The sequence below is a fragment of the Nicotiana tomentosiformis genome, chromosome 8, assembly GCF_000390325.3.
Source record: "Nicotiana tomentosiformis chromosome 8, ASM39032v3, whole genome shotgun sequence".
NCBI lineage: Eukaryota > Viridiplantae > Streptophyta > Magnoliopsida > Solanales > Solanaceae > Nicotiana > Nicotiana tomentosiformis.
The window spans coordinates 18,674,513-18,684,713 of NC_090819.1; positions in this window are offsets into that span (position 1 = coordinate 18,674,513).

Below are 10,201 nucleotides of genomic sequence, written 5' to 3' on the forward strand. Positions count from 1 at the left end.
AGATGCCGTGATTACATGTATTATTTCTGTTTGTGGCAAAGATGCCTCAGTATTATTTGATCCAGGATCTACGTATTCATATGTGTCATCTCTATTTGCTCTATTCCTGGGTGTTTCTCGTGAGTCCTTGAGTACTCCTGTTTATGTGTCCACTCCTGTGGGCGATTCTGTTGTTGTGAACCGGATCTACCGATCTTGTATTATTACATTTTAGTGGTTATGAAACTAGATCAGATCTCCTATTGCTTGAGATGACCGATTTTGAAATTATTCTGGGCATGGACTGGTTATCTCCATATCATGCTATTCTAGATTGTCATGCCAAGACTATTACCTTGGCTATTCCAGCATTTCCTAAGCTGGAGTGGAAGGGTTCTCCTGTTAGTTTATTTAATCGAGTTATTTCTTTTATAAAGGCTCAACACATGGTTGAGAAGGGTTGTTTGGCTTATCTAGCCTATGTTCGGGATACTACTGCAAAGACTCCGGCTATTGATTCAGTGCCTGTAGTTTGGGAGTTCCCCGATGTATTTCCGTCAGTTCTTCCAGGTATGCCACCTGATTGTGATATTGATTTCTTTATTGACTTGGCTTCAGATACCCAACCTATATCTATCCCACCGTATCGCATGGCTCCGAAAGAATTGAAAGAATAGCTTGAAGAGTTACTAGCCAAAGGGTTCGTCAGACCGAGTGTATCGCCTTGGGGTACACTAGTATTATTTGTGAAAAAGAAGGATGGAACAATGCGGATGTGTATTGATTATCGCCAATTGAACAAACTCACTATTAAGAACAAGTACCTGTTGCCGCATATTGATGATCTATTTGACCAGTTGCAGGGTGCTAGGGTATTTTCTAAGATCGACTTGAGGTCGGAGTACCATCCATTGAAGATTCGGGATTCGGATGTTCCGAAGACTGCTTTTCGGACTAGATATGGTCATTATGAGTTTCTGGTGATGTCCTTCGGTTTAACTAATGCCCCGGCAGCATTTATGGATCTGATGAACAGGGTATTCATTCAATATATTGATTCGTTTGTAGAACAGGGTATTCATTCAATATATTGATTCGTTTGTCATTATCTTCATTGATGACATATTAATCTATTCGCGCAGTAAGGAGGAACATGAGCAGCATATGAGAGTAGTGCTTCAGACATTGCGAGAACAAAAGCTATATGCTAAATTCTCTAAATATGAGTTTTGGCTAGAGTGTGTAGCATTTTTGGGACATATTGTATCGGGCGAAGGTATTAAAGTTGATCCCAAAAAGATTGAGGCAGTTCAGAATTGGCATCGTCCCACTTCGGCGACTGAGATCAGGAGTTTTTTAGGTTTAGCAGGTTATTATCGTCGGTTTGTGGAAGGTTTTTCATCTATTGCAGCACCTTTGACCAAATTAACCTAGAAGGGTGTTCAGTTCTGATAGTCCGATGATTGTGAGTCAAGATTTCAGAAGCTCAAGACAGCACTAACTACAGCACCCGTGTTAGTGTTACCATCTGGTTTGGGAATATATACAGTGTATTGCGACGCGTCACGCATTGGCTTGGGTTGTGTATTGATGCAGGAAAGGCGAGTTATTGCATATGCTTCACGTCAGCTGAAGCCCCATGAGAAGAATTATCCAGTACATGATTTGGAGTTAGCTGTGATTGTTCACGCTCTAAAGATTTGGAGGCATTATCTTTATGGGGTGTCTTGTGAAATTTACACTGATCATCGCAGTTTACAGCATTTGTTCAAGCAGAGGGATCTAAATTTGAGGCAACGCAGATGGCTGGAGTTACTAAAAGATTATGATATTACTATCTTATATCATCCAGGTAAAGAAAATGTGGTTGCAGATGCCTTGAGCAGGAAGGCGGAGAGTATGGGTAGTTTGGCTTTCATTTCAGCAGAGGAAAGGCCATTAGCCTCAGATATTCAGTCCTTGGCTAACAAACTTGTGAGGCTGGAGATTTTAGAGCCCAGCCGAGTTCTTGCATATGTGGTGGCCCAATCTTCACTATTTGAGCAGATCGAGGCTCGCCAGTATGATGACCCATACTTGATGGTTCTTCGTGAAACGGTACTACGAGGTGGTGCCAAGGAAGTTACTATTAGAGCGGATGGTGTTCTGCGACTCCAGGATCATCTATGTGTTCCTAATATGGATGGACTGAGGAAAAATATCCTGGAAGAGGCACACAGTTCTCGGTATTCTATTCATCCAGGTGCTACTAAGATGTATCGTGACTTGAGGCAACATTATTGGTGGCGACGAATGAAAAAGGACATAGTTGAGTATGTATCTAGGTGTCTAAATTGCGAGCAAGTTAAATATGAGCATCAAAGGCCAGGTTGCCTACTTCAGCAGATGACTATACCAGAGTGGAAATGGGAACGAATTACTATGGACTTTGTAGTTGGGTTGCCGTGAACTTTGAGGAAGTTTGATGCAGTTTGGGTGATTGTTGACAGGTTGACTAAGTCGGCACATTTTATTCCTATTGTGACTACGTATACTTCAGAGAGGTTGGCCCAGATTTATATTCAGGAGATAGTTCGGTTGCACGGTATGCCAATTTCCATCATATCAGCACAGCCTTTCATCCGCAGACCGAGAGGACAATTCAGATTTTGGAGGATATGCTCAGGGCATGTGTGATTGACTTTGGAGGTCAGTGGGATCGTTTCCTGCCTTTGGCTGAGTTTGCTTATAATAACAGTTACCAATCCAGCATTGAGATGGCTCCATTTGAGGCTTTATATGGTCGGCGATGTCGTTCACCTATCGGATGGTTTGAGCCAGGTGAGGCTAAGTTATATGGTACTGATTTGGTAAGGGATGCCTTGGAAAAGGTAAAGTTGATTCAGGAGCGACTTCGTACAGCACAGTCCAGACAAAAGAGTTACGCGGATCAGAAAGCGCGTGATATATCATTTATGGTAGGTGAAAAAGTTCTCTTGAAGGTTTCGCCGATGAAGGGAATTATGAGATTCGGGAAGAAGGGCTAGTTGAGCCCAAGGTTTATAGGCCCATTTGAGGTGTTGAAACGAGTTGGGGAGGTTGCTAATAAGCTTGCATTGACTCCCAGCCTATCGGGAGTTCATCCATTTTTTCACGTATCTATGCTCCGGAAGTATCATGCCGACCTATCATATGTGTTAGACTTCAACACAGTTCAGCTAGATAATAGCTTGGGTTATGAAGAGGAGCCAATTGCCATTGTTGATAAACAGGTTCGCCAGTTGAGGTCCAAGAGGATTTCTGCAGTAAAATTCCAGTGGAGGGGTCAACCAGTCGAGGATGCGACTTGGGAGGGCGAGGAAGACATGCAGAGCAGATATCCACACTTATTCAGCACTCCATGTACGATTCTAAACCCTTTCGAGGACGAACGTTTGTTTAAGAGGTGGAGAATGTAATGACCCAACGGGTCATTTTAACTTTTAGAACCCCGTTCCCTAAAATAAAACTTCCCGTAGGTGCTTGTAATGATTTATGACTTGCGGGGATGGTTGGTTCGAGATTTGGAAGTGTTTGAGGTGAAACAAAACACTTGGTTCCTTAAGTTGGCCTTAAAGTGCTAAGTTTGACTTCGGTCAACATTTTGAGAAAATGACCCCGGAATAGAATTTTGATGATTCCAACGGCTCCGTATGGTGATTTTGGCCTTAGGAGCGTGTTCGGAATTTTATTTGAAAGTCCGTAGTTAAATTAGGCTTGAAATGGCTAAAAACAAGAATTTAAGTTTGGAAGTTTGACCGATGAGTTGACTTTTCGATACCGGAGTCGGAATCCAGTTCCGAAAATTTTTATAGCTCCGTTATGTAATTTATGACTTGTGTGTAAAATTTGAGGTCAATCGGAGTTGATTTGATAGGTTGCGACATCGAATATAGAAGTTGAAAACTCTTAGTTTCATTAAGCTTGAATTGGGGTATGATTCATGGTTTTAGCGTTGTTTGATGTGATTTAGAGGTTCGACTAAGTTCGTATGATGTTTTAGGACTTGTTGGTATATTTGGTTGAGGTCCCGAAGTCCTCGGGTGAGTTTCGGATGGTTAACGGATCAAAAGTTGGACTTAAAAAGCTGCTGTAATTTTCCCTTTCGCTGTATATTCTGGGCTGTGATCGAGCCCCAGATCGAACCCAGATATCGAGCCCACGATCGAGGCCTGAGTCGAAGTCAGGGATGAAACTCAGTATCGAAGCCACGATCAAAGTCAAGGCTCGAGGGCTATGATCAAAGGCAAGGCTCGAGGGCTAGGATCAAGACCCAAGATCGAACTTGATCGAGGCCATGACCATGTCCCAGGCTCGAGGCCTGATCGAGGCCATGACCAGCTCCCATGATCGAGCTCCCAAGATCGAGCTCCCAAGATCGAGCTCCCAAGATCGAGCTCCCCGAGATCGAGCTCCCCTGATCGAGCTCCTTGATCGAAGGCGGTTGGGCAGTTTTATAAAAAGAGGGCATTCGTCCCATTTGCAATTTTTGACGAACTTGAGCTTGAGCAGAGGCGACTTTTGTTAGATTTTCAAGGAAAAAATATTGGGGTAAGTGATTCTAACTCGGATTTGGTCTACATATACAAGTATATCATTGTTTTCACCATAAATTAGTGTTTTGAGATTTAAATTTGGAAAATTTTTAGAAATCTCATAGAAACGAATTTTTGAGATTTCGGTATCGATTCGGAGTCGGATTTGAGTGAAACTGGTATGGTTGGACTCGTAATTGAATGGGTTGTCGGATTTCGTAACTTTTGCCGGATTCCGAGACGTGGGCCCCACGGACGAATTTTTAATTAATTTCGGGATTTTTATTTAAAATGTAGTATTTTCTTATAGAATTGATTCCTATAATTTTTAGTGATTGTATCGAATTATTTTGGCTAGATTCGAGCCAGACAGAATTGGATAATCGTGGAAAAGGTCTTATAGTAGATTAAATTGGAGCAAGACGAGGTAAGTCTCTTGTCTAATCTTGTGAGGGAGAAATTACCTCATAGGTGATTAAAATTAAATAATTATTGCTAATTGTGGGGGTTACGTACGCATGAGGTAACGAGAGTCCGTGCGTAGCTACTATTAATGCTAAAGTCCGGGTAGTTTAAGACTCAAAGCATGAATTACTTGTGTGAATTGTATTCTTTATTAATTAAAATAATTGATGTATATATTGTGAATTGTTATGAAAAGTAAAAAAATATGAAATTTTCATATGCTTAATTTTTGTTTAAATCAATTAATTGTTAAAAAAAATTGTTCTCCTCTCGAATTTACCTTATAATAAATATACTCTCCTTCCGGAGGCACATAAGAAAATGTCCTCCTTTCTTGTGGAGCGGACCGAACACCTCGGCAGGATAGATGCATCTATGGATCGTGCTGCACGTCCCTCGGCAGTGTACACGACACTCTGGATCGGGCCGTACGTCCTCGGCAGAAATCGTGCTTAATAATAATAATTACACGATACTTTAATAATTTATTTCAGCTTGCGAAGCTAATTAATAAATTGAAAAATCTTTGGAATTTAATGAATTATTATTCTTGCTTGTTAAGAAACTAATTGTTACTCCTGTAAATGAGATTTAATTGATAAATTAAAAATTATTTGAAATGAAGGAATTTAATTAATATATTGCAAATTGTTACATTTGAAGGAATTTGATTATTTCTGCTGATTAAATAAATTATTGTAAATTCTGTAAATCATGCTGATTTAAATATCCTAGTTTTATTTCAGTTATTATTATTGACCCATAGTGAGTGTCAAAGTCGGCCATCTCGTCTCTACCACTTCTAGATTAGGCTTGATACTTACTGGGTACATGTTGTTTACGTACTCATACTACACTTGCTGCACTTTTTGTGCAGGATTTGAGACAGGTACTAGTGGAGGACCTATCATCACATACCCACGTCATCCCGAGGCATAGTGGTGAGCTGCCTTTCTGAGCCGTTCTGCAGCTACCAGTGTCTCTTCTTATATTTACATTCTGTCTATTTCATTTCAGACAGTATTTGGAGTTTTGTATAATCTACTAGATGCTCATTCACTTGTGACACCAGGTCTTGGCACACACATTGGTAGAGTTTGGGTTTATATTTTCTTGCTTTTAAATTTTATTAATGTATGCTTCATTTATTAGTTGGCTTGCCTAGCTATAGTGTTGGGCGCCATCACGACCTACAGGTGAAATTGGGTCGTGATAGATAAATACAATAATCGAAGTATAAAAAATAACAAATAGTAGCAGAAATCAAAGGGTAAGAAACTATAGAGCAAGATAAGTTGATATAATGATATCGAAAAGTGCATTGCTTCAATATAATGATTGCTTGTTGTAATGGTTTGAAGAAGACAACCTGTAAGTCGCAATATTGCCGATTGAGAGACTTGTCAATATTGAGAATAAGAATAGTAAAAAAGAGAATAAAAAAGGTAAATATACAAATAATAATATGGGCCCGCCCGTATTAGCTGTTAGGATATAAATGAGGCAAAAAATAGCTACCCTACCCATGTATAGGAAACAATTCATTAAATATTATTTCATTCTCTAACTATTACAACGATCCTCACATTAAAATTATTGTACTTTCGCTCCAAAAATTCTTTTTAAACTTAAATGTCCACACATTATTTTTAATAATACATATACAATACATCTTTAAGGAAAAAACGGGAATCCCAAAAAGTTGGAACCCAAGTGATTGCTTTACTAGCCTTAAAGTCGAGCCACCCATGGCAAAGGGTTAAATGCTTTTTTTGTTAATGAAGTAGTAGGATCTGATAGTGTTAAGTGAATCCCCTGAATGGGTAAAACAAACTACAGCTCGTAGAAGAGTCAGCATTTGAAATCGTCAAAGATTCCCATCACATAAGGCCCATTTAAGACGGAAACACTCTTTAATAGAAATTTTTTTATTCTCCAGATTCGAATCCGAGATCTCTAATTAAAGGGAATGAATTGCTTCTATCACATTACATCCCTTGAGGTGCAATTAATCTTGATTATTATGCTTATACTCGAATTGGTACTTGGACTTTATCAATGTTGGATGTCCATGTCACAGAATTTGATACAAAGGGAAGGCAAATGATGGTAGACAACTATGAGAAAATCATGAACAAAATAAATCAGGATTTGTTGTTCCCAATTATGTTGTAGAATGATTTGGACTTGGATTTGATAGAAATAGATTATTGGAAAAAAAATCTAATATGATGGCTTAAAGTAGTAAACATTGCACGGGATGACCAAATTAACTTATACCCATATTTTTAAAATTATTTAACTTATACCTAATTTTGACAACTTCAAACCAGTCGTCGCCTCCCTCTTCTTCCTCCTGCAACTTATGTGCTCCTTTCTTCCTCCTCTTCTTCTTCTTTTCTCGCTCAAATACATGCGACTTTGTGTGAGTATTATTGATTGGATATGAAGTACACATTGATTTAGCACTAAGGTATGAGTTTCGAGTTAAAATCACCATTAAAGGAACTTGAAAACTCAAATGAGTAATTGAGATGTTGAAGGTCTAATCTTGAAATCATCTGGGTATTTAAATATGAAGTTGGATGAATGTATACCAACATTAATTTGAAGATTTGAACTAGAAGTACAAAGCAAAAAACTCAGATTAAAACTGTTTTTCAGTCTGGAGTTCAAAATTTTGAAGATTTTGCTACTGCTAGGGGGGTGTCAATGATTCGGTTCGGTCAATTATTTTATAAAATTTGTATCATACCAATTTTTTGATTATTTTATATGTATAACCAAAATTAGACTTTTCGAAACCGTCTCAATCATGCCGGTTGATCTTCGGTATGGGTACGGTTCAGTTAATTTTCGGTTATTATTTTAATGTCATGTAAAAGTCACTAGTAGAAGTAGAATGCAATAACATATGTACTTTTATAAGACTTCATAAAACTCTCTAGACATTTTTACTGTTTAAATGTTGATGAATTAAGATAACATGAAAAATGTCTAGAGTATAGATCCATCAACTATTCTATAGCAGTGTAAGAGAAACTAAACAAAGACAAAGAAAATATAACTCACACGAGCGAAAAGATATTAACCATACTAGGACAAGAATAAAGTCTGTAGAAGATTAAATATTCAAAAAGATAAATCTAAATCATACGAAAGAAAACATATTCAATACATTGTAGTTTGCTATTCATAATCGCTAGAATAACTTGTGTCTTGCTAATGAATATGTTGGAAATAATTTAATTTCAATAAGAGCACAGCATAATAGGTTTGAGAATTAGGATTTTGAGTTTAATTACTTTGTTGGCTTGTAACCGTTTTCATAATTACAAGGCCCCAGGAAAACTTTAATGCTTTATTATTTTTAAACATTATATATAAATATATTTTTTACATGTAAATTTATTCAGTACAGGTCGGTATTGTTTAGATTTATTTTCATAAAATAAAAAATCTACCCTAATTATCGGTACGGTTATAGATTTATATAAAAACCTATGATTTTATTAAAAAAATGAAAATCGGTTCGGTACGGTATGGTTCGATCGATTTAGTCAGTTTTTAAATATCTATTGACACTGCAATTTCAGGTTTGTTAATTCAAAATTATTTGACTGAAATTCTTGGTCCTGCATTCTTTGTTGGAAATGTAATTGAATATTGTCCGGGAGCGTGAAACTCGAAGAAGCATCCGAGACTCAATTATTGAACGTCTTCAAAAATACGAGTCGGAAGTTTGGGACCGCAGGGCCAAACTTCATACATTACCAGGTTAAACTTTATCTGAAGTTTGCAACTATCCGCCCTAATTGCCTTATTTAGCAGAAAACCTATTTTTCAAAAATTAGCAATAGCTTTTTAACAAAATATATATAATCTGGTAAAAATGTATAAATTACATACACAAAAATTACAATTATGTTGTTATATCCAATCCGGCAAAAACATACAATTGATATACACAAAGCATATAATTATATTGTTATGTGTGTTTTGTAAATCATATACATTTTACTGTATATTCGTCCCACATACATTCGACATACAATTATTCGACCACTAGAGTATCACTAGAAAAATTACCACACCCATCACCAAAAACCATCGGAACCATTATTTCTCCTACTATAACAATAACAAAATAATTTCCTCACCAAAAGTAGTTCGATATATTTTAAACATGTGGAATTTTACTTTAATACAAAACTTTTCCTCTTTAATTAAATTTGCAAATTTTGGAAATCCAATTTCCAGTCACATCCGCGACAAGCTTGGTTGGAAAATCACTTTTTTCTCTGCTTTAAATCTTAAACACTGGGCATTTTATTCTAAATTAAATTATTTTTCTGTTTAATTCATGCATTAATTTTGTGAATTCATTATTTTTTGCCCGATCGTAATAAGCTTGGCCGAAACTCCATTAATTTAATTTAATTTTAAATCACACAATCTTTTGTTTTAAGTTAAATAAAATTTGTCTGTTTAATTCACGCGTGTCCGCTAGATCAAACTTTCCAAACAGAAAGAAAAACAAATAAACAAGATCAATAAAGAGGAAGAAACAAGAACAAGTACAAATTTAAAAGAAATAATCATTGTTATATTATCTCACAACTAGTTATTGAAATAAACTGTAGACAATAAATTGCGTCGAGAAAATAAAATCAAGACCGAAAAATATTGCAACAATCGTAGTATTTTATTTCAAATATTTGAGTGTTACAATCTCTATGAATCCCCTGATTCTTCTTTCCAATAGTAAATAAATTCAAGGACCTTTGAACTTGATCTTGAATCTATATTTGCTGTCACGAACGATGATCTTGGATTCAACTAGCACAAACTTTGATTTAAACCCGTACTCCTTGAATCTTGATTTGTTCTTCGTTCTTGAGCTTGAACTTGATTTCTTGAACTTGAACTTGATTGCTTGAAGCTTGAAACTTGTAGAAAAATTTGCGGCGTTTGATCTACAAGCTCTCTCTTGCTTCTTGTTATAACTTTTGGTATCTTTTCTGAGTTATAAAGACCCTTATTTATAGTTTTGGGAGGGAAGAGTTATGATAAGAACAAACTCTTTCCGACCAATCAAATTGAAGTGTGACAAGGCCGCATTTGATTGGCCAGAACATGTCACTTGCACACGTGGCGCGATTTCATTGGCCTTTTAATGTGACTTGGCATGCCTTGTCATTTTG